The sequence below is a fragment of the Lampetra planeri genome, chromosome 81, assembly GCF_965212315.1.
Source record: "Lampetra planeri chromosome 81, kcLamPlan1.2.h2, whole genome shotgun sequence".
Lineage (NCBI taxonomy): Eukaryota > Metazoa > Chordata > Hyperoartia > Petromyzontiformes > Petromyzontidae > Lampetra > Lampetra planeri.
The window spans coordinates 2,865,390-2,888,598 of NC_136185.1; the positions used below are offsets into that span (position 1 = coordinate 2,865,390).

Here is a 23,209-nt window from a genome sequence, read left to right on the forward strand (position 1 = left end):
TCTTCTCATTCTGCAGATGTAGATGCCACTGGTTCTTCACGTTCTGTAGATGTAGATGCCACTGGTTCTTCACGTTCTGTAGATGTAGATGCCACTGGTTCTTCTCGTTCTGTAGATGTAGATACCACTGGTTCTTCTCATTCTGCAGGTGCAGATACCACTGGTTCTTCTCGTTCTGTAGATGTAGATACCACTGGTTCTTCTCATTCTGCAGATGTAGATGCCACTGGTTATTCACGTTCTGTAGATGTAGATGCCACTGGTTCTTCTCATTCTGCAGATGTAGATGCCACTGGTTCTTCACGTTCTGTAGATGTAGATACCACTGGTTCTTCTCATTCTGCAGATGTAGATGCCACTGGTTCTTCACGTTCTGTAGATGTAGATACCACTGGTTCTTCTCATTCTGCAGATGTAGATGCCACTGTTTCTTCTCGTTCTGTAGATGTAGATGCCACTGGTTCTTCACGTTCTGTAGATGTAGATACCACTGGTTCTTCTCGTTCTGTAGATGTAGATACCACTGGTTCTTCTCATTCTGCAGGTGCAGATACCACTGGTTCTTCTCGTTCTGTAGATGTAGATACCACTGGTTCTTCTCATTCTGCAGATGTAGATGCCACTGGTTATTCACGTTCTGTAGATGTAGATGCCACTGGTTCTTCTCATTCTGCAGATGTAGATGCCACTGGTTCTTCTCGTTCTGTAGATGCCACTGGTTCTTCACGTTCTGTAGATGTAGATACCACTGGTTCTTCGCATTCTGCAGATGTAGATGCCACTGGTTCTTCACGTTCTGTAGATGTAGATACCACTGGTTCTTCTCATTCTGCAGATGTAGATGCCACTGGTTCTTCACGTTCTGTAGATGTAGATACCACTGGTTCTTCTCATTCTGCAGATGTAGATGCCACTGGTTCTTCATGTTCTACAGATGTAGATGCCACTGGTTCTTCACATTCTGTAGATGTAGATGCCACGGGTTCTTCACGTTCTGTAGATGTAGATACCACTGGTTCTTCTCATTCTGCAGATGTAGATGCCACTGGTTCTTCATGTTCTACAGATGTAGATGCCACTGGTTCTTCACGTTCTGTAGATGTAGATGCCACTGGTTCTTCTCGTTCTGTAGATGTAGATACCACTGGTTCTTCTCATTCTGCAGATGTAGATGCCACTGGTTCTTCATGTTCTACAGATGTAGATGCCACTGGTTCTTCACGTTCTGTAGATGTAGATGCCACTGGTTCTTCTCATTCTGCAGATGTAGATGCCACTGGTTCTTCATGTTCTACAGATGTAGATGCCACTGGTTCTTCTCGTTCTGTAGATGTAGATGCCACTGGTTCTTCTCGTTCTGTAGATGTAGATGCCACTGGTTCTTCTCGTTCTGTAGATGTAGATACCACTGGTTCTTCTCATTATGCAGATGTAGATGCCACTGGTTCTTCATGTTCTACAGATGTAGGTGCCACTGGTTCTTCACGTTCTGTAGATGTAGATGCCACTGGTTCTTCTCATTCTGCAGATGTAGATGCCACTGGTTCTTCATGTTCTACAGATGTAGATGCCACTGGTTCTTCTCGTTCTGTAGATGTAGATGCCACTGGTTCTTCTCATTCTGCAGATGTAGATGCCACTGGTTCTTCTCGTTCTGTAGATGTAGATGCCACTGGTTCTTCTCATTCTGCAGATGTAGATACCACTGGTTCTTCTCATTCTGCAGATGTAGATACCACTGGTTCTTCTCATTCTGTAGATGTAGATGCCACTGGTTCTTCACGTTCTGTAGATGTAGATGCCACTGGTTCTTCTCATTCTGTAGATGTAGATGCCACTGGTTCTTCTCATTCTGCAGATGTAGATGCCACTGGTTCTTCATGTTCTACAGATGTAGATGCCACTGGTTCTTCTCGTTCTGTAGATGTAGATGCCACTGGTTCTTCTCATTCTGCAGATGTAGATGCCACTGGTTCTTCACGTTCTGTAGATGTAGGGAGTGCTCCTAATCTCAACTTGTTACCTGTGTAATAAAAGACTTGACCACGATCTCTGGCTCAGTGTCCTATATTTGGTTCGTACTGTATTTCCCAAACGGCTGTCTCCTCTTTGCTCAGTCCCCACAGTGCTGACTCCGATGTCTTTCCAGTCTCCACCAGCAGCCCCTCTGTTGGCCTCTGTCGCTCTTGTAGCCCCCACAGCAGTTCCGCTGCTGTTACTCTCTCTCAGCCCCCCTGGCTGTAATCGCTGCAGCTCCTCTCGCTCTTGGTTACTCCGCAGCTCTGACAGCCTCGTGCTGTCTCTCTCTCTTCGTCGCTCCTGCGACTCTCTGCAGCCTCACCGCTGCCTCTAACACACAGCCTTCCTGGCTGTACTCTCCGCAGCCTCACCGCTGCCTCTAACACACAGCCTTCCTGGCTGTACTCTCTGCAGCCACACCGCTGCCTCTAACACACAGCCTTCCTGGCTGTACTCTCCGCAGCCTCACACCACCCCTTAGCTCCCTACTGTTCTCCGGGGTTGGCTCCCGCTGGCCGACGGTGCCCCCCTCCTCTCGTTCGCCCGCGTGGCCTCACTCTTTTCCATTCACAACCCGACTGACTTCTCCTTCCGGTTTACCCGCTTAAGGACCCGAACCTTTCACCCACGTCACATGGCTCCGCCTCCCCGTGACGTCACATCCGGAAGGTCGCTTACGCCCGCATTACACCTGTATAAAAGGCACCTGTTCACAGAAGAAATCAATAAATCAGATTCCAAACTCTCCATCATGGCCAAGACCAATGAGCTCTGCAAGGATGTCAGGGACAAGATTGTAAACCTACACAAGGCTGGAATGGGCTACAAGACCATCGCCAAGCAGCTTGGTGAGAAGGTGACAAAAGTTGGTGCGAATATTCGCAAATGGAAGAAACACAAAAGAACTGTCAATCTCCCTCGGCCTGGGGCTCCATGCAAGATCTCACCTCGTGGAGTTGCAATGATCATGAGAACGGTGAGGAATCAGCCCAGAACTACACGGGAGGATCTTGTCAATGATCTCAAGGCAGCTGGGACCATAGTCACTAAGAAAACAGTTGGTAACACACTACGCCGTGAAGGACTGAAATCCTGCACTCGCTCTCACTCACACACACTCACCCTCACACTATCAGACTCACACACACTCACTTTCACACTCTCAGACTCACACACTCACACTCTCACTCACACACACACACACTCTCTCAGACTTACACACGCACACTCACTCTCACACTCCCACACACTCACACTCACTCTCACATTCTCAGACACACTCACACTCTCAGACACACACACTTACCTGGTCAATATTCTAGATATTTTTAAACTATCAATCAGAATTTGTTTAACCAAGAAAACTGTGGACCCGCTTCACCCTTCTTGGTGTCGACAGCAGATCCAGAGGCAGGAAGGCAGGCGGAATGGAAGTGGCTGAGGTGGCTTACAATCGTCATCTGCTGCTGCTGACTGCAGCCAACATCAACATAGGGAGGATAAAAATAAGCAAAGCCAGATTTGCAAAACACATAATGGCAAGCGCACTACAGATGAAGTGCTGGACCTGTTAAACGTAAAAAATTAAATGACGCAATGCTTCACAATCGACTGTCGATGTGATAAACCGTCACGGCTGGCGGTGGTGATTCGATTAAAAACATGATTAACAGTTGTTGTTGGTTTAACGTCTAATTTGTATTTACCGTTTGTTCCGTCTCGTTAATCATAATCACAATAAAACACATTCCAAGTGATTAATAATCTACAACTCGCATCGTAACAACTGCCTGATTACTAATCTAGTATATAATTACAATAACCCCCCCCCCCCCCCCTCAAATCTCTGCACGTGATGAGTTAATGAGTTAATGATGACGTCACCCTGCTGCTGCTCTATATAAGAACGGGAGACAGAGGAGAGCCTCACCATTCTGGCGAATTGCCCGATGAGTAGGGGGGGGGGGTTGGTGCGGTGCCTCTGTATCTCTGCTGGTGTCGTGCCAAGTCTCGGCTCCCTGGCTTCCTGGCTTCCTGGCCAGTGGCAGCCTCGCAGGCCCTCGGGGGCATGGCGACCAAGCGCTCTGGGGTGGTGAGCCAAGGTGAGCGGGCCAGTTTGGCTGCTGCAGAGGCGGAGGATGGTGAGGTGGGACTGCCTGGAGGAGGGAGACCCGCAGAGGAGAGGGACGAGGCGCGAGCGTCGACCTTGAGGCGAGCGGAGGAGGACGCCTGGTGGCAGCGGGCGAGGAAGGGAGAGGAGCCGACGAGGAGTGGAATGGTGTCGGCCAGCCCAAGAGAGGAGGTGGAGGAAGCACCGAGCTCGGCGGGGCTGCAGGCGCAAGGTGCACAACGCGACGCAATGCAGGTATGTGCTTGGATCACAAATTCGGATAATACACAATTAACCTCGGAATAAAAACGCAAAAATGCAACAATTCCAAAGAACGAAAATGTAAATATGCAATAAAGTGCCATTATCTGCACGGATAAAAGGAATCAAGATTGAAGAGTATCAGTTTAACATGTAGGCTTTCGCGACCAATATCATACATAATAGTTTTTTTGGGTTATATCGCGTAAATATATATTTATATAAATATCTACGAGGTTAGATCGCATATTTATGTGATCTAACCCCTGACAACGACCTGTATTGTGGAAGAGTCTCTTATGGTCGTTTTACATTTTCGTAAACGTGATTCGTACAAACGGATAAGTAACGTTTGAATTATGTTAATTTGCTTAGAGTCCAAGTTAAACCTCAGTTAGAAACGATAATTGAGCACGGACGTGGCGTGAATGATGGTAACGGCTGCATTTCCCTACTATGGGATGGAAGCACAAACCTCAAACGCCGTATTGAGCGCTCTGAAGCTTTGTGTTTGTGGCACAGGATGGGACCGGGAGTCGAGTCAATTCCACAAGAGTCAGAATATTTATTTATAACTGGGGAAGGAATCTGATAAGCTATGAAGCTCTTTTTCCTTGATGCCCAGTGGGGGCGTGTCGGCAAGTTACAACAACAAACAAAACACAAACACGACAGGAGTGCGACATAGAGAAACAGGGTAAGCAAGTGGTACAATATAATTAATGTATTTATTAATGAGTTATCGAAGTCTGACTTGTCAACATTAGGCAGCAGAAAGCACAACGCAGTTACAGACCACACCAAGACAGCGCCACACAGCAGTAGCCCTCAATACAATGGCACATTGACATTGAACAATCGACGAGCAGGTAATGGTCAACGTTACAAATCACATTTGCAAGTGTGACTGTATCCAGCACGAATCTACTGCTTCAGGATCTGTGTTTGAAGGGCAGCAGGCACGGGGTAGCAGGATTAGGGGGAGAGTGAAGTGAGGTTGGGAAGGAAGTCCTCGAGGGCGGACAAAAGTTCAAGACGAGCAGCAGTCAGAATCTTTATATCCTGGGGACGGAGAGGTGAACGCGATCACTTCTAACTGAAGAAAGTCCAAGGTGGGCTTGGGCAGGATGTGGCACGACTCGACGGGATGCTGGCCAACGGTCAAGAATAATGAGCGAGTGGCAATCCAAGGGAGTGGAACGCGTTTTGGAATGCCTCCGCTGAGCAGACGGAGCGACGACATCGGTGTGACACGTTGTCCTGCCCCCATTGTCGTGCTCCCATTTTGCATGTTGTGGGTTTACCCTCCAACACACCGGTGTGCTGAACCAGTAACTAATTGGCACATTTTGTTTACTTGACAAACCTTACTAATTGGCTGTTGGGTGGTGGTGGGTTTACCGACACATCTATATTTACACTATATAAACAAACAACCTTTATTACGGACGAAATCAGGTCGTGCTCGGTACCTGGGTGAATTGTTACATCGCAAGATGGCGGGAGGTGGTCGTGGCTTTGGGGAGGCATTCGTTCAGCTGTGGACCGAGTGTGGTTGATGAGGACAATGAGTCTATTTGTTGCTGTAAGTGTCCACGATGATAAGGCACTCCGACGAGCTCTCCTTTGTGGCCAGGTCACTTCTGAAAAAGAGCGACATAGCTCGGTGAGGTTTGTGTGTGCCCTTGCTATGTGCTTTACCCCAATTACACCTGATGATGAGCGCCTGTGTTGCGTTCGCAACGTCGTGATTTATTTTAATCTGATTTTATTTTATTTGTTAATATTTTATTTCCACATACGTGACTTTACCAAAAAAACAACAGTATAGGTTTAACTGGTGAAGTAAAAACAAATTTCGAGTGGAATGTTTAGAAAGGCTTCACCAACTACGTTATCTCCTCTGCCCGTGGCTGTCCCGTCTCCTGTCGGTTTTGCGATGGTGCCCCTCGCTTTGCAAACGGAATCACTCCGGTCTCATTCACGTGATGCGTGCGGTGCGTTCCACTCTTTGTTCCGTGCGCGGCGTTTTGAGCCTCATTGGCATTCAGACGCCACACGTACAAGTGGTGCTGTGGCGTGTCGGTGGCTTGTGTCTGTGGTCTGAACAAGTTAATTATTTCAAACAACAAAACAATTATTTCACGGCATTAAACAGGTAATCTTAAATCTGGAATTGTATTTGCACGAATCATTGTCTCGTAAGCTGGAGGGTTTCTTTCCTGTGCGAGTCAAACAAGAAGGTTTGCCATAAATATTTCTATCAACATGACTTCCAGGGCAATCATAGCTACTCAAAGTCCAGCATAAATTGTTATTTATTTTTTGACCGAGAAATCAGCCGCATGAAAGCTGCTCCCGTCGTCTCCCAGGGGCATACAATTCTTGTCCAGACCAGCGACGGAATTCAAAATTTCGAGACCTCGCAGAAGAAGACTGCAAGGCTGGAGCCAATGGAACCATTTAGTGCTCCCAATTAAGTTTTGGCTGCGAGGATGTTTCAAGTTATCTCGATCCTTATAAACATTCCCCTGCAATTGCTACTGCGTGTCCTAATGTTCCGACGGTAACATGCCTTGCGAATTACAATACGTTAAAAACCTAACCTTTTGCATAACGGTCAATTAATCCCGATTAGCTAAAGCTACTGGCAAAGGCGTGGCGGTTCCAACAAAGTGGCTTTGGGGAAGGGGGCCACATTGAATACGCACTACAATGACAATAGTTTAAAGCGATTTGAAGCATGTTTCATTTTGGGGGGGGCAGAGCTTTGACCTCATATTTGAGGGGGGTCTGACTTTTTGTGACGCCGTGTGGGGAGGGGGGGTGGTCAAAAATCGTCCAAAATTGCATTGAACATAACGGAACGCGATTTTGGGGGTGGGGGGGGGAGTGGGGTGGAGGTGCCCGTTGCTTGAACTAAACTAAAACTGTTATTTACCAGGTAAAGCCACCTGGGAGCTATGAGCTATTTTTCAGAAGCCACATGTGACGACCGCTCATAAAAGTGGCGTACGTCATGGTCATCTTCGGCTGGATAGAGTTTCCCACGCAGTGTCTGTTATGGGGGTGGTTTAACCTTGCTGCTTTGTGTGGTGGTGGTGCGTGTGGGTCGGTGGTGGTGGCGAGTCTGCGGGTCTCTGTGTGGTGGTGGTGAGTCCGCGGGTCTGTGAGCGTGGGTGTTGGTCAACTGTGCTTCTCAATGCCCGTCATTGCAAGTTGTTGAAATACACAATGTACTTTGCTGCAGTGCCCTCTGCTACCTTCAACATCAGAAGCGCATTTGAAAGCGCACGATGCAGTAACTCTTTTGTTCGGTGGTTAGCCAAAAGCCGCCGCTGCGAGAATGAGCGGAGTTCGCGTGATGGTTTATGCTCCTTGACGAGATCAGCAGCGAGGTGTTGTGGGCTTTGTGTCATCGAGGCACACCCACCTGGTCTGCGTCTCCACTTGTGCCGCCGTAAGGGACGCTCCTTACGGCGTTTTTTGTCTTTTTTCCGTTTTCGCAGAAGGGCGGGCAGCGACTTCTTCCGCTTTTTTTTTACGTCCGATTCCAACCTGACGACGACAAGCGTCGAGAAGGGAGGGAATGACTGTGGCCGAGAAGACCTGACGCTTCGGGCGGAGCGACAGACCAGGTAGCTTCCACACAGCGTTACTCAACCGATGAAAAGATATTGCCGTTCGACCCAAGCGCCTCACCCTCGCTGATGAGCGTCACGCTCGGGTGGAAGTTCCCACGTCTGTCGCCGCCGTGTGCCCCGACGACTGCCGCTCCCACTGCGTCTGCGCCGCGGGTGCCGCGGGTGCTCCTGCGGCCCTTAACGGCGAGGCTCTGTCCGAGCTGCTTGCGCCGCCAGGCGGTGCAGCACTTTGCATCGATATTCAGTTTGATGCAGCACCAGTCGCACTCGGTGATGCCAAACTTGTAGAACAGGTGGCCTGCGTCACGGTCGGCATAGTGGTGGTGGTGGAGGGAGGTTACGATTTGTGAGTATGCAATGGGACACTCCCACTCCACTCACCCCCTATCCACCACCCTCGCCCTACCCACTCCACCCACCCCACCCACCACCACCTCGCCCCACTCACTCCCTACTGACCCACCCCACTCACTCACTCCCCACCCACCCACCTCACTCACTCCCTACCCACCCCCCCAACCCACTCAACCCACCCCACTCACTCCCTACCCACCACCACACCACCACCACCCACCCACCCCCAACCCACTCCACCCATCCCACTCACTCCCTACCCGTCCACCCCCCCCCCCTACCCACCACCGCACCATCGCCACCACCACCCACCCACCCCACCCACCCCACTCACACACCACCACCACCGCCGCAACTCGCAGCGGATGCCGTAGACCATGAGCCGGTCCAGCTGCTTCTTGCCGTGGTGCCCGTGACCCGACAAGTTGCTGGTGGCCTGCACCTCGCGATGGAAGAGGTGGTCCAGGAGGGTGAGCGCCATCTTCTCGGGCGTGCGGCAAGCGGCGGTCACGTGCAGCAGGTCCCCCGGGGCGATGGGGCAGCGCACGCGAAGCTCCACGTTCCACTCGTCGCCCAGCCAAGTGCCATGCGGGTAATCCTCTGCGGGGTTTTGTGAGTGGGTGGAGGAGAGGGTTGGTGAGTGGGTGGGTGGGCGAGTAGGTGAGTGGTTGAGTGAGTGGGTGGGTGAGTGTCACTCACACACGGACCACGCACAGATCACACACCGCCACACCCCGTGTAGCCTCTAGAAGGCTGTAGGGGCAAGTGCTGTTCGTAGCAGCAGCACATATACACATACAAAGGTCCCCCGTGTAGCCTCTAGCAGGCTATCGGAGCAAGTGCTGTTAGTAGCAGCAGCAGCACCTATACACAGACAAAGGTCCACCGTGTAGCCTCTAGCAGGCTGTAGGGGCAAGTGCTGTTCGTAGCAGCAGCACCTATACACAGACAAAGGTCCACCGTGTAGCCTCTAGCAGGCTGTAGGGGCAAGTGCTGTTCGTAGCAGCAGCACCTATACACAGACAAAGGTCCCCCGTGTAGCCTCTAGCAGGCTGTAGGGGCAAGTGCTGTTCGTAGCAGCAGCACCTATACACAGACAAAGGTCCCCCGTGTAGCCTCTAGCAGGGCTGTCGGGGCAAGTGCTGTTCGTAACGAGTAGCAGCAGCAGCACTGCCTGTGAAGGTAGATACAAAGCTCCCCCGTGTAGCCTTAACAGACTGTCGGGGCAAGTGCTGTTAGCGAGTAGTAGCACCTCTGAAGGTCGGCACTGTGGCACACGAGGGGGGTGGGTGGCCAGCACCACGCCCGGCCGCCTTTGTCTCTCCCCCAGTGGCGATGTTTACTACACATCGCGCCGGGTACTCATGTGAGGCCGAGTTGACCTGGGGGAGGCCCAGGACCGGTTCCGATACGCTTTCCATTAACGCACTCACTCTGTTGTTGTTGTAAACTAGTCTTCTTACACACTTTCATTTTACTCACTCTGTTGTTGTTGTTGTTGTTATAAACTAGTCTTCTTACACACTTTCATTTTACTCACTCTGTTGTTGTTGTTGTTATAAACTAGTCTTCTTACACACTTTCATTTAACTCACTCTGTTGTTGTTGTAAACTAGTCTACTTACACACTTTCATTTTACTCACTCTGTTGTTGTTGTTGTTGTTGTAAACTAGTCTTCTTACACACTTTCATTTAACTCACTCTGTTGTTGTTGTTGTAAACTAGTCTTCTTACACACTTTCATTTAACTCACTCTGTTGTTGTTGTTATAAACTAGTCTTCTTACACACTTTCATTTAACTCACTCTGTTGTTGTTGTTGTTGTAAACTAGTCTTCTTACACACTTTCATTTTACTCACTCTGTTGTTGTTGTTGTTATAAACTAGTCTTCTTACACACTTTCATTTTACTCACTCTGTTGTTGTTGTTGTTATAAACTAGTCTTCTTACACACTTTCATTTTACTCACTCTGTTGTTGTTGTTGTTGTAAACTAGTCTTCTTACACACTTTCATTTTACTCACTCTGTTGTTGTTGTATCCTCAAATCTTGTAACTCAATTTTAACCCACTTCCCAATGTGGTATCGACTGAAAACGTGGTATACTTATGTCATACTGATGACAATACTACATTCTATCATAAAAAATTATTTACATTTTTTTTAAACAATCTTTTTTTACATGCTATGTTTCGGCTTGGGTCTAATTGTCCACGCTCAACTGACGTTGGCTGTAAATCACCACGGCTCCCTTAAGTTATGGCAAGCTCCGGGGTCAGAGGTCGCAAACGGGTTTTGATTCCTTACCCGTACCCGGCCGCACCAGGGTCGCAAATGGGTACCCGTACCTGGCCGGGTACGGGTTCCCGTTCCCTACCCTACCCGAAATGAGTGACAAACGGTGACTCACCAGTGACTCACGATCTACCCGTACCCGGCCGCACCAGGGTCGAAAACGGCTACCCGTAGCCGGGTATCGGGTAGGGTACGGGTATCGGGTACCCGATTGCGACCTCTGCTTCCTGGAGTCGTGGAGTTATTCCATTACTCGTACGGTACATTTCATTAAAGCGTGTTTTTAAAAAAAGTGTTTAAAATATTACTTATTGTTGTACTGTCTGCCGTAGTAACTTGCGGACCTGTCCGTGCTGGGCCATCTGTGAAAAACAGCTTCATAAGCCCATCGGATCCCTCCTAAAGTCCAAACAAATATTCAGATTCTGACCAATACCAATCAATACCCGCCATTTGCTACTAAGCGATGGTGACGTCAATGGCACCTATGCCAGGTGGACTTTGAGGCTATCACGTGAAGTGTCGAAGGCTCTCTGCTGACAGAAATTCGCGGGACAGACCCAGCAGGTGCCACGGGTTGGCCGACTGAGATGAGCGGTAGATGCACCACCAGCTGTACCTCCCTACTGTGCCAACTCGCTGCGTTTTAGCCGCCCGGCGCTCCGCTCGTTGTTGTAAGCGTCGCTCCTCTGCCCTCCGTTGTTGTCGCTGGAGGGCGACTGCCTCAAAGTGCACCTAGCCTGGCACTGCCCCAGTAGCCTCCTCCTCCACAGAGGCCGATCTTGACACCGCTGGTACCGGTCATCGGCAAGTCCACTCAGCTCCACGTCCTCCCGTACCACATCACTCCGTCTCTTCTCTAGCCTGTGCCGTGCCCGTTGAGCCCCGCTATTTGCAGCCAAACGAAAGCTGTTTGGGCATGCGGTGGCTGGGCATGCGGTGGCTGGGGCATGCGGTGACTAGGGCATGCGGTGGCTGGGCATGCGGTGGCTGGGCATGCGGTGACTAGGGCATGCGGTGACTAGGGCATGCGGTGGCTGGGCATGCGGTGGCTGGGCACGCGGGCTACGTGACCCAACCGACCCATCCTCACCATTGGAACCTCATTTGCCAGTGAAAAATATGCTAATTGTTTTTTTTACCCTTCTATCTGGCTACAAAACTGACACCTTTTTTACAAGGAGTCATGTTTGCATAGACCACAATACCTGCAGTTATAATGCAAACAAGAACAGTGCATAGATTATCAGAGTTATGTTTTTCGTTTGCATTATGACTGCAGGTATTGTGGTCTATGCAAACATGACTCCTCGTAAAAAATTAACCCATAAAAACTAAGTTTTTCACTATAAATCCTTTATATGCGTGGCGGCTAGAGTCCTCTCGTCCTCTGGCTTGAGATGGCTGCCACCTATGGGTCAGATGATTGCATTGCACCATTAAGCAATTGGTAATTAAATATAATAATTTTTTTCTTAAAAAGTGTAAAATTTTGGAAAAAAAATTTTCACGAAAATAAATTGTCACGCACAACGAGTCTGTGTGCAAAATGTCAGCTCGATTGGATCACGGGAAGTGGGTTAAAAAACGACCGAAAGATTTGCACGGTCGTAAGCGCAAGCAAGCGAACTTAATATAAAGGATTTGAAGCTTTCGTGACTGCAAGGAATCATCTTCTTAGGTTTTTTCGGTAAAGTCACGTAGAAAGTAAAATAAAATAAAAACAAAAATCACGACGTTTCAGAGGCAACACAAGTCTCCGTCATCAGGTGGGACCGTCACAGCCAGATTAGCTGTATCACTTGATACAGCTAATCTGGCTGTGACGGTCCCACCTGAGGAGGCAACACAAGTCTCCGTCATCAGGTGGGACCGTCACAGCCAGATTAGCTGTATCAAGTGATACAGCTAATCTGGCTGTGACGGTCCCACCTGATGACGGAGACTTGTGTTGCCTCCGAAACGTCGTGATTTTTGTTTTTATTTTATTTTACTTTCTACGTGACTTTACCGAAAAAACCTAAGAAGAAAGTTAATATAAAGGATTTTAAAAAGGTGCCCGTTTTGTTGCCCGATGCAGCCTTGGCCTGCCGGAGGAGCTTGCCGCTGGGAATGTGTCCGGATGCTTCTCTCGCTCTCCCTCCGTGTCTCTCACCTGCGGCTCGCCAGGTACGAAGGTGACGCAGGGAACGCAGCCATCCTGCAGCTCCCACGGCACCATGGGGCGGCAGCGCACGGCCACGCGGACGGGGATCGCCGCATCCTCCTCTTTGGACATCGCCGCTGATGATGATGCTGCTGTTGCTGCTGCGTGTCAGAGGGGCCGTGGTGACTGTCAAACACGAGTTCAAGTTCATTTACACTGGTCAACACACTTGTTCTGGCATGAGGTATTCCAACGGTCATATTCTCGGTTCTTTCGGTAAAGTCATCACGTAGAATGGAAATAATAAAATAATGAAAATAAAACATAATAAAATACAATTCTCACGACGTTTCGGCCACAACGTAAGTAGCCGTCCTCAGGTGAAGAACAGGTCTGTCGGAAATTCAGACGCCGTTTCCCTTCTACGTGACTTTACCGAAAGAACCGAGAATACGAATCCCTGCAAAGTCCAGGCCAGAAAGAAATGTGTTTTTTTGTTGGCCAGTGTTATTAGGTATAGCCCTGTGAGCCATTCGGCTCTTGAATCGGGTGCAACCACAACAAACAAAAAACAAAAACATGAACAAAAAACATCTTAAAGTGAATATGTGACTAAGTGCAAACAGAAAATCCAAGAAAAGACAGCAAAAATATTGCAGAAAAAACACCGTACACCAACGCTGTGTGCAAACATCCCAGTGGGATGCAAGTCAAACAACAGCAACAACCACAAGACAGCTTAGATTAAGGCCATCAGTCTAACTCTGTACTACAACAAACAAACATGGCTAAACCAATACACTTTTCGAAATCACCAAAATAAAGCCATGAAAGCAATGAAAAAGCAATCATAGGAACTGTGACGGAATTTTCACAATAAATGGCATAAACAACATGTACTACCAAAACCCTGCAGCCATAGCTGGCTGCATGAGTCACTCCACAACAGCAGTAGGAGCATCAGTCGGAGTATTGTAATTTTTCAATGCACCTTTAAGATCAGCACACTGAATCAAAACACAGGTCATACTTTGTAGCGATCATCCGGAGCGAAACATTTTATTTTAGGTCACTGAATAGCACTGGCAGCTAGGGGTGTACAACTCCTCTAGAGCAGTTTTGAGTGAAGATCTCATAGGTAGTGACTCAAGTTCCAATTTATTGGCAACAGCATTCCAGACCCTGGGGGCATCAATAGCAAAGGCCCTTCCTCCAGTATATGTACGTCAATAGGGAATATGAAGCTGGTAAATGAGTGTAGACCTTAGGTCAAATTTGTTCTTTGAAACAGAGATGAGATCCAGCAGGTAATCTGCAGATTTTTTTGCAAGTACATCATGAATAAATAAGATCTGGTGCACAATCCGTCGAACATTCAGAGATGTTAAGTTTGACCCAATGTAGAGATCACAGTGGTGAGTCCTATATGGGCAGTTCAATGCAAATCTTAAGGCCGAGTGATACATTGAGTGAAGCTTCTTCAGTACAGTACTTGGGGCTGATTTATACACGATGTCACAGTAATCAAGTAGAGGCAGTACGGTAGCTTTGATCAATTCCAAACGGAACACAGGGGGAAAGCAGTGCTTGTGTCGATATAGAAAACCAATTTTAATTTTTGTCTTTTTCCCAATATAATCAATGTGATCTTCAAAATTCAGTTTTGATTCCAGGATGACCCCAAGATACTTATAGATCTTGACTTGCTCTATTTGATCATTATTTAAGGAATGTAATTGGGGGAAAATAACTTCCCGCTTTAGTCCTGGTGAGAAGCATAGCACCTTGGTTTTGGCAGGATTTAGGACTAGTTTAAGAGCAACTAGCTGATGTTGTAGTTTGTTTAAATCACTCTGGAGCTTAGCAATCACGTCATCCGGAGAGCGGCCAGCAGTAATTAGTACCGTGTCATCTGCAAAAAGATTTACCCTGGAATAATCCAGTTCAGTGCACAAGTCATTTACATAAAGAGAGAACAAGAGAGGGCCGAGAATGGAACCCTGTGGAACCCCTTTTGTTATCACCCACTAAAACTATTTCACCTTTAGGGAGGCTCCCAAGAAGCTCTCTCAGTGCAGATGCAGCTTCAACATCCTTCCCACTAGGCGGTCTATAGCAGCACACTACCAATATGTGTTGATTATTAGGGAGAGGGGAGAGTTATTCTGAGAGCCAGACCTTCAAAGCAACATTTTTTAAACAAGGAGTGAGCTGGTGAACATGCAATAGTATTACGAACATAGATGGCAATTCCACCTCCTTTAGATCCTCGGTCAAGCCGAAAAAGGTTGTAGTTGTCAATCGTAATCTGCAAGTCATTGACGGCAGGAGTGAGAAATGTTTCTGTTTGGCAAAATATGTCCGGGTCAAGATTTGCCACTTCTAGTTTTAGTTGACTTAATTTAATCAAAAGCCCTCTGATGTTGACATGTAGAACACCAACACCTTTTCTGCCAGAAAAATCTACAGAATTATACGAGTTATTTACATTTGGTCCAGGATGAAGCTCAATACCACCCAGAAATAAGAAAGTAGAATTAATAGTTTGCACAGGTATTTTCTGTGAAAGGATGAAGAGCGACGAACCTTGGACGAATAGCAGCAACTCGCAGATGGTGTTATTTTTAAGAGCAGAATGAAGTTTGGAAGGAGTGCTGGTGAAGTAATGGGACAAAGATAGGGTTTAAAAGGATACATTGATGGAGTGTAGAAGTGTCTATAAGCTGTTTCTTTAGCAGGTGTAGTGGCAAATTTAGCAATAAGTATTGACGCGAAGTAACGCGGGTAGCCGTTTGTAGAGTTGAGTGTGGCACTAGATATGGCCGGGAGGGACAGTAGTAAGATACACAGCAGGTGAATTGACATCTTTAAAACACTAAATTTAAACACACACACAGCTCACTCACACGCAGCTCACCCTCACCCACTCTCACGCACAGCCCACACCCATGCAGCACAACGCACACGCGTGATGATGATGATGAGAGCAGTGTCTATGAAGGCACAATCTGCGCAGGGGGAGGATGCACACACGATCCGCAGCACTCACGGGGGTACAGGATAGGGAGCAGACGGGGGACGAAAGTCCGGACCCCACCAGACAGCAAGGGGGTAATGATACGGAGGGGACGATGGAGACAGAGGCGAGCAGCCTCCACACGTGCATGTGTGTGTACGTGTGTGTGTGTGTGTGCGTGCGGTGTGTGTGCGTGTGTGTGCGCGTGTGTGTGCGGTCGATATCCCTGTACCGGTAAAAATTAAGATTATTCTTACCTGCCCACCGCGCAGGGTCGTGATGAAGCAGATGATTCCTTGCAGTCACGAAAGCTTCAAATCTAGAATAAATTATTTACTTCTTTTTAAAATCGCCGCCAATATGAAGCTCCGCTCATCCGCCTTTTAAATACCTCGGCGACCAATCAGCGAGCGTCTTCCCGGTTAAAAATTGACCAATCGCAAGGGCGAGTACGCGAGACCCCGCCCCCTCGCTCCACCCTGAACCCCCCTGACCCCACCCACTTCGAGGTTAAATCGACCAATGGGAGGGACGTACGGACGTGACGTCACCGGAAGTAGACATCGATCCTACACGGTTTGTTTTCTTCGACGCGTGGAAGTCGTCTACCGGTGGCGGTAGATATCTTCCGGTGGCAGTAGATGTCTTCCGGAACTGGTAGATGATCTTCCGGTGGCGGAAGATGTCTTCCGGAAGAGGTAGATGATCTACCGGTGGCGGAAGATGTGTCTGTGTCTCTGTGTCTGTGTGTGTCTGTCTGTGTGTCTGTGTGCGCGTGCGTGCGTGCGTGTGCGGTATAAATGCCGTGGGGTTTTGGGAAGGGATTTCAAGATTTTCTTTACAAGAGAGAGGAGAGGGAGAGAGAGAGAGAGGCAAGGGTTTGGGGGGATCGCTGCGTGTAGGAATTTAATAATTCAGTCGCGCTACAAATGACACAGACAACGAGGAGAGGTGCTTGCGCGTGTTGAATTGTGACCATTTGTCACGCTGAGTCCACAAGAGATGGGGTGGTGGTGTTGGGTCCAGTGCCGGATGAAACTAGAGCAGGTCCTGTAGCATTTGCTGTTACACTGGCAGAGGTATTCCAACGTTTTTAAGGTAATTTTGGGGTGCCGATTCCAAATCAATTTTTGTCTATCACATCAGGTTTTTGAGATATCAAAGATTGCATTTTCAATAAAAACTGCGGAAGAAAAATATTAAATAAATGTGGATATCTACATGAAATGATATTATAAACACACTATGCTAAAAATACAGCACCGTGTTTTAACACTAAAGCAGTCACTGACTCGCAACAACTTGCAATCATAAGTGACAGAGTTAATTTCGGGTAAAATCTATGAAAATGGGGTATGCCGATAGCATGAAAATGAGATGTGATAGAGCAAATCTGAGATCAGATTTGGAATCAGCACCCTGAAGAAATTAGTCTAGAACAGCTGCAAAAGTCCAGGCCAGAAAAAAAATGTGTTTTTTTGTTGACCAGTGTTATAGAGGGGCCCTAGATTTGAGAGAGAAAAAATATTAAAAGACAATTTGTTTTTCAATTTTTTTCTAATTTTCTTGCTGTGATTTTCACACCTGATGATGATTGCTTGTGTTGTAAATTCTCACGTCGTGAGCATTTTATTGTTTTAGAATTTTTTTATTATTTTATTGTTTCCCTTCTACGTGACTTTACCGAAAGAACCGATAATATGAATCCTTGCAGATACGAAAGCTTTAAATCAAATTTAGTTTTTTTTACTTGCGTAGTAAAGTAATTTTTATATGTTTTCATTTGCTATACAGCCGGATGGATACGACGAATCGGTAACCTTAAACACCGCGGTCGTTCGTAAAAGCTGAAGGGCAGTATAGTACTATAGCAATAGAGCAAGTGCAGAATCAGCGAACCGAAATTGAGTGCTACTAGGATAATGAAACATTGTTAAGTAGCATTAGTAGCTACTTGTGCTACTAGGTTAATGATACACTGACAAGTAGCATTAGTAGCTACTTGTGTTACTAGGATAATGAGACACTGACAAGTAGCATTAGTAGCTACTTGTGCTACTAGGATAATGAGACACTGACAAGTAGCATTAGTAGCTACTTGTGCTACTAGGATAATGAGACACTGACAAGTAGCATTAGTAGCTACTTGTGCTACTAGGATAATGAGACACTGACAAGTAGCATTAGTAGCTACTTGTGCTACTAGGATAATGAGACACTGACAAGTAGCATTAGTAGCTACTTGTGCTACTAGGATAATGAGACACTGACAAGTAGCATTAGTAGCTAATTGTGCTACTAGGATAATGAGACACTGACAAGTAGCATTAGTAGCTACTTGTGCTACTAGGATAATGAGACACTGACAAGTAGCATTAGTAGCTACTTGTGCTACTAGGATAATGAGACACTGACAAGTAGCATTAGTAGCTACTTGTGTTACTAGGATAATGAGACACTGACAAGTAGCATTAGTAGCTACTTGTGCTACTAGGATAATGAGACACTGACAAGTAGCATTAGTAGCTAATTGTGCTACTAGGATAATGAGACACTGACAAGTAGCATTAGTAGATAATTGTGCTACTAGGATAATGAGACACTGACAAGTAGCATTAGTTGCTAATTGTGTTACTAGGATAATGAGACATTGACAAGTAGCATTAGTAGCTACTTGTGTTACTAGGATAATGAGACTCTGACAAGTAGCATTAGTAGCTACTTGTGTTACTAGGATAATGAGACACTGACAAGTAGCATTAGTAGCTACTTGTGCTACTAGGATAATGAGACACTGACAAGTAGCATTAGTAGCTAATTGTGCTACTAGGATAATGAGACACTGACAAGTAGCATTAGTAGCTACTTGTGCTACTAGGATAATGAGACACTGACAAGTAGCATTAGTAGCTACTTGTGTTACTAGGATAATGAGACACTGACAAGTAGCATTAGTAGCTACTTGTGTTACTAGGATAATGAGACACTGACAAGTAGCATTAGTAGCTACTTGTGTTACTAGGATAATGAGACACTGACAAGTAGCATTAGTAGCTACTTGTGTTACTAGGATAATGAGACACTGACAAGTAGCATTAGTAGCTACTTGTGTTACTAGGATAATGAGACTCTGACAAGTAGCATTAGTAGCTACTTGTGCTACTAGGATAATGAGACACTGACAAGTAGCATTAGTAGCTACTTGTGTTACTAGGATAATGAGACACTGACAAGTAGCATTAGTAGCTACTTGTGTTACTAGGATAATGAGACACTGACAAGTAGCATTAGTAGCTACTTGTGTTACTAGGATAATGAGACACTGACAAGTAGCATTAGTAGCTACTTGTGCTACTAGGATAATGAGACACTGGCAAGTAGCATTAGTAGCTACTTGTGCTACTAGGATAATGAGACACTGGCAAGTAGCATTAGTAGCTAATTGTGCTACTAGGATAATGAGACACTGACAAGTAGCATTAGTAGCTAATTGTGTTACTAGGATAATGAGACACTGACAAGTAGCATTAGTAGCTAATTGTGTTACTAGGATAATGAGACACTGACAAGTAGCATTAGTAGCTACTTGTGCTACTAGGATAATGAGACACTGACAAGTAGCATTAGTAGCTAATTGTGTTACTAGTGTAATGCGGGCGAAAGCGACCTTCCGGATGTGACGTCACGAGGAGGCGGAGCCAGGTGACGTGGGTGAAAGGTAGGGGGTCCTTAAGCGGGTAAACCGGAAGGAGAAGGCAGTCGGGGGTGAATGGAAAGGTGTGGGGCCACGCGGGCGTACGAGCCGAGTGGGCACCGTCAGAAGCGGGAGCCAACCCTGGGAACAGTAGGGAGCTACTGGGAGGTGTAAAGCTGCAGATAGAGATAGGCAGTAAGGCTGTGTGTGAGGAGCAGCGGGGTGGCTGCCAGGAGTCGCAGGAGCGACGAGAAGGCGAGACAGCACGAGGCCGTCAGAGCTGCAGCAGGAACAGCCAAGGGAGCTGTGTGAGAGTACAGCAGCGGAGCTGCTGTGGGGCTGCAAGAGCGACAAGAACAGCAGCGGGGCTGCTGATGTGGACTGGAGTGACATCGGAACCAGCACAGAGAGAATAAGAGAGACAGCCGTGTGGGGACGCAGTACGGACCGAATAAAGGACACTGAGCCAGATATCGTGGTCAAGTCTTTTATTACACTGGGGTCAGAAGTGAAACGGCATGTCTAAGCAAGTAAGGAAGAACATTCCCCCGGCGCCAGCATCGGCTTCTTCGTCCGACGACAACGAATTCCCTCCGACCACGGATTTTGCTGGGGTGGTGGAGGAGAGCCCTGCTGTGGCGAGCACGGGGACGGGCGTGGAAGATGTCGGCGCGATGGCGGGTCCGTCAACAACATCGGACGCTGAGCAAAGATGGCAACAGGTGGCAGAACAACTGGAGACACTCAAGGACGTCCTGGCGCATCTGTGTCACCTCGTTACGCCAAGGACGACGATGGAACGAGAAGGTGCTCCACGGGCCGCCACGTTGCCTGCCCTGCCGCCGCCATTGGCCACGCGGCAAGAAGACGCCATCTTGCGCGCTCCGCGGCGCCAAACCGCCATCTTGGCCACGCCGCGGGCCGACGCCATTTTGAATTTACCTCCACAACAACCATCATTGGAAGACGGCGTGAAGAGGAGTCGGAGTCGCCACCTTACTACGGTTAAGGAATTCTCTATCGGGGGCGATTGGAGCGCTTTCGCCTGCCGATTTTTGGCGGCGGTTCGTTCAGCAAGATGGACCGATGCGGAGGCCTTGGAAGTGTTGCCGACTTTACTGGACGACGAATCTGTGCGATTTTTCCGTTCCATAACGGCCGATAAGAAGAAGACGTTATGTGGAGTTTTTGAGGAAATGGCCGACGCCTATGAGCCACCTGACGACGCGCATCGGCGATTCGCTCAACGACAACGAGCACCCGAAGAATCGCCCGTGGCGTTCAGGGGTGCGGTGTTGGAGCTGGCCATGGCAGCATATCCTGACACGCCACAGGATCTGCTCGAGCCCCTCATATTGGGAAAAATGCTGGAGCTGTCTCGGGATCTGGGGATCCCCATGCCTGTGTGTGGGCATGAGAAGCTCACGTCCCGGGCGGCAGCAAAGTGTCTGGACGCGCAGTTTAATCTCCGTCGCTGGAAGCAAGTGGCGGCATGGACGGGTGGGCCCGTCAAGGAAGGAGGCGCGATGGGGTGGGACCCCACAAGGGCGATCTATGTGCCGGATGAGCGGGGTCCACAGGAGCTGACGGCTGCCTCCTCTCCATGGCCGGGACACGGAAGGCCGGGGCCGCGCGCTACGCCATCGGGACGGGGCCGCCGGGACGCAGGACCTGCGCTTCGGCGCAACGAGGCCGATTGCTTCCGCTGCGGCCGTAGGGGCCATTACGCCAAAGATTGCTGGGCCCGCTTCCCGGGTCCGCCGCAGCAGGAGCCCACAACACCGGACAAGCCGACCAAGGAACCTCCGAAACAGGCATGTCGGCACGCACCAGACACTCGGCAAGGCTTTACACCTCACCCACCACCTGTGTTGCGCGATCCTATTGTTGTTGTTAAAGAAAGGCCATCGACGGGGCCTTGTCATTCAGTTACGCAGTGGCGCAAATTGGCACGGAGAGTTGTCGCGGCCGCTACGGGTTCGTCCACTGTACCGGGGTCCATACAAGGTGTGGACGTGCGCATTTTGGTCGACTCGGGAGCGTCTGCGACTATTATATCGGATGTCATTTTCCATCTGTTGGGCATTCCGCCGGGGGCTGTGCGTCCGGTTTATGGGTCTTGCGTCGCTGCAAACGGGGGTAGTATGGGGATTGTGGGCCAGGTGGATGCTAAGATATCTATAGGGGATGTGTCGGCTTCGGGCGTTGTGTTAATATCGAGATCTTTGGCGGTTCCTTGCTTACTAGGCACGGATTTTTTGGCTAAGATTCCCATTTTGATTAAAATCAATGAGAATTGTATTGAATTGCCGGGGGGCCGTCGAATCTCGTTTCTGCCGTCGCCCTGGGGGCGACCTGCTTCGGCCGTACAGGTGCAGGCGCTGTCCGTCGCATCTGTGGACATCCCACCTGGTTCACAGATGCTTATACCCTTGCGGTATCGGAAGCCCCTGCCCAATCGGCTAGGAGCATTAGGGGTCTTGTTGTCACCATCCGCCACGATAACAACGGGATTGGCGTTAGTTGGGGCACAGACCATCGTCCGGCCGGATCAATTACCGGTTTTACAGGTGCTTAATGCGGGGGTGGAAAACATCCGTGTTCCGGCCGGTACGGTTGTGGCACATGCCACTACGGCGTTTGCGACGCACGATTGTCCGCATCGCCGAGGAGTGGTCGCTGGTGTTTCCGAGCCAAGGAGTTCGGATAATCGTTGGATCGCTACCTTATGTGACGAAAATTCTTCCCTGTCCGTGGGGCAACGTGATGCGCTGCGTAAATTGTTGCTGACGTATTCGGATGTATTCAGCTCCGACGATTTGGATTTGGGACGCACATCGTTGCTTTCCCATCACATTGAGACGGGCGACGCTGCCCCTATTCGGTTAAATTCGCATCGGATGAGTCCAGCGGAGCGAGAACACGTTCGGGGGGCGGTGGAAGACATGTTGGCTGCGGACATTATATCGCCATCTAACAGCCCATGGGGCGCTCCTGTGGTCTTGGTTAAGAAAAAGGATGGCAACTTGAGATTTTGTGTCGATTTCCGGAAATTGAATAAGATATCGGTGGCAGATGCGTACCCCCTGCCGCGTATGGACGACTCCCTTGACGCATTGTCGGGGGCTAAGTTCTTTTCCACACTGGACCTCTCTTCGGGATTTTGGCAGCTTCCCCTTGACGAGTCCTCACGGGAGAAAACCGCATTCCGTACGCCGCAGGGGTTATTTCAATTCAACTGCCTCCCGATGGGATTGAATGCGGCCCCTGCTACGTTTCAAAGATTGATGGAGCTCGTTTTGACGGGGTTGCAGTGGGAGACGTGTCTTATATATTTGGACGATATTATTGTGTTCAGCCGCACATTTGAGGAACATTTAACGCGGCTGGAGACAGTGTTCACGAGGATGCGCTCTGCCAATTTGAAATTCAAACCAAAGAAATGCCACCTACTGCAACGGTCCGTCCGTTATTTGGGGCACATTGTGAGTGCCGAGGGGGTGTCCACGGATCCGGAAAAGACGGCGTGTGTCCGGGATTGGCCGACTCCGGCCTCTGTGGGGGATGTTCGACGGTTTTTGGGATTTGCCTCGTATTACCGAAGATTTGTGCCGGGGTTTGCGACGATTGCGAGGCCCTTGCATCTCCTTACGGGTAAAGGACGGAAA

The 23,209-nt window shown here is 48.6% G+C and overlaps 1 protein-coding gene and 1 long non-coding RNA gene across 3 annotated transcripts in view; one reads left to right on the forward strand and one right to left on the reverse strand.

The window, feature by feature from the left end:
• LOC144738349 (uncharacterized) overlaps positions 1-23,209 on the forward strand; it is a 236,657-nt gene that overhangs the window by 192,308 nt on the left and 21,140 nt on the right. The window lies entirely within an intron of this gene.
• On the reverse strand, positions 1,819-9,908 carry LOC144738266 (uncharacterized). 2 transcript variants are annotated; one of them, XR_013589207.1, is made up of 4 exons: positions 8,831-9,908; positions 5,863-8,332; positions 3,950-4,348; positions 1,819-3,492 (listed from the first exon to the last, which is right to left on the reverse strand). It is a non-coding gene; the product is annotated as an uncharacterized LOC144738266 (long non-coding RNA). The 2 variants fall into 2 exon arrangements; XR_013589206.1 differs by lacking the exon at positions 8,831-9,908 and having other exon boundaries at positions 5,863-8,429.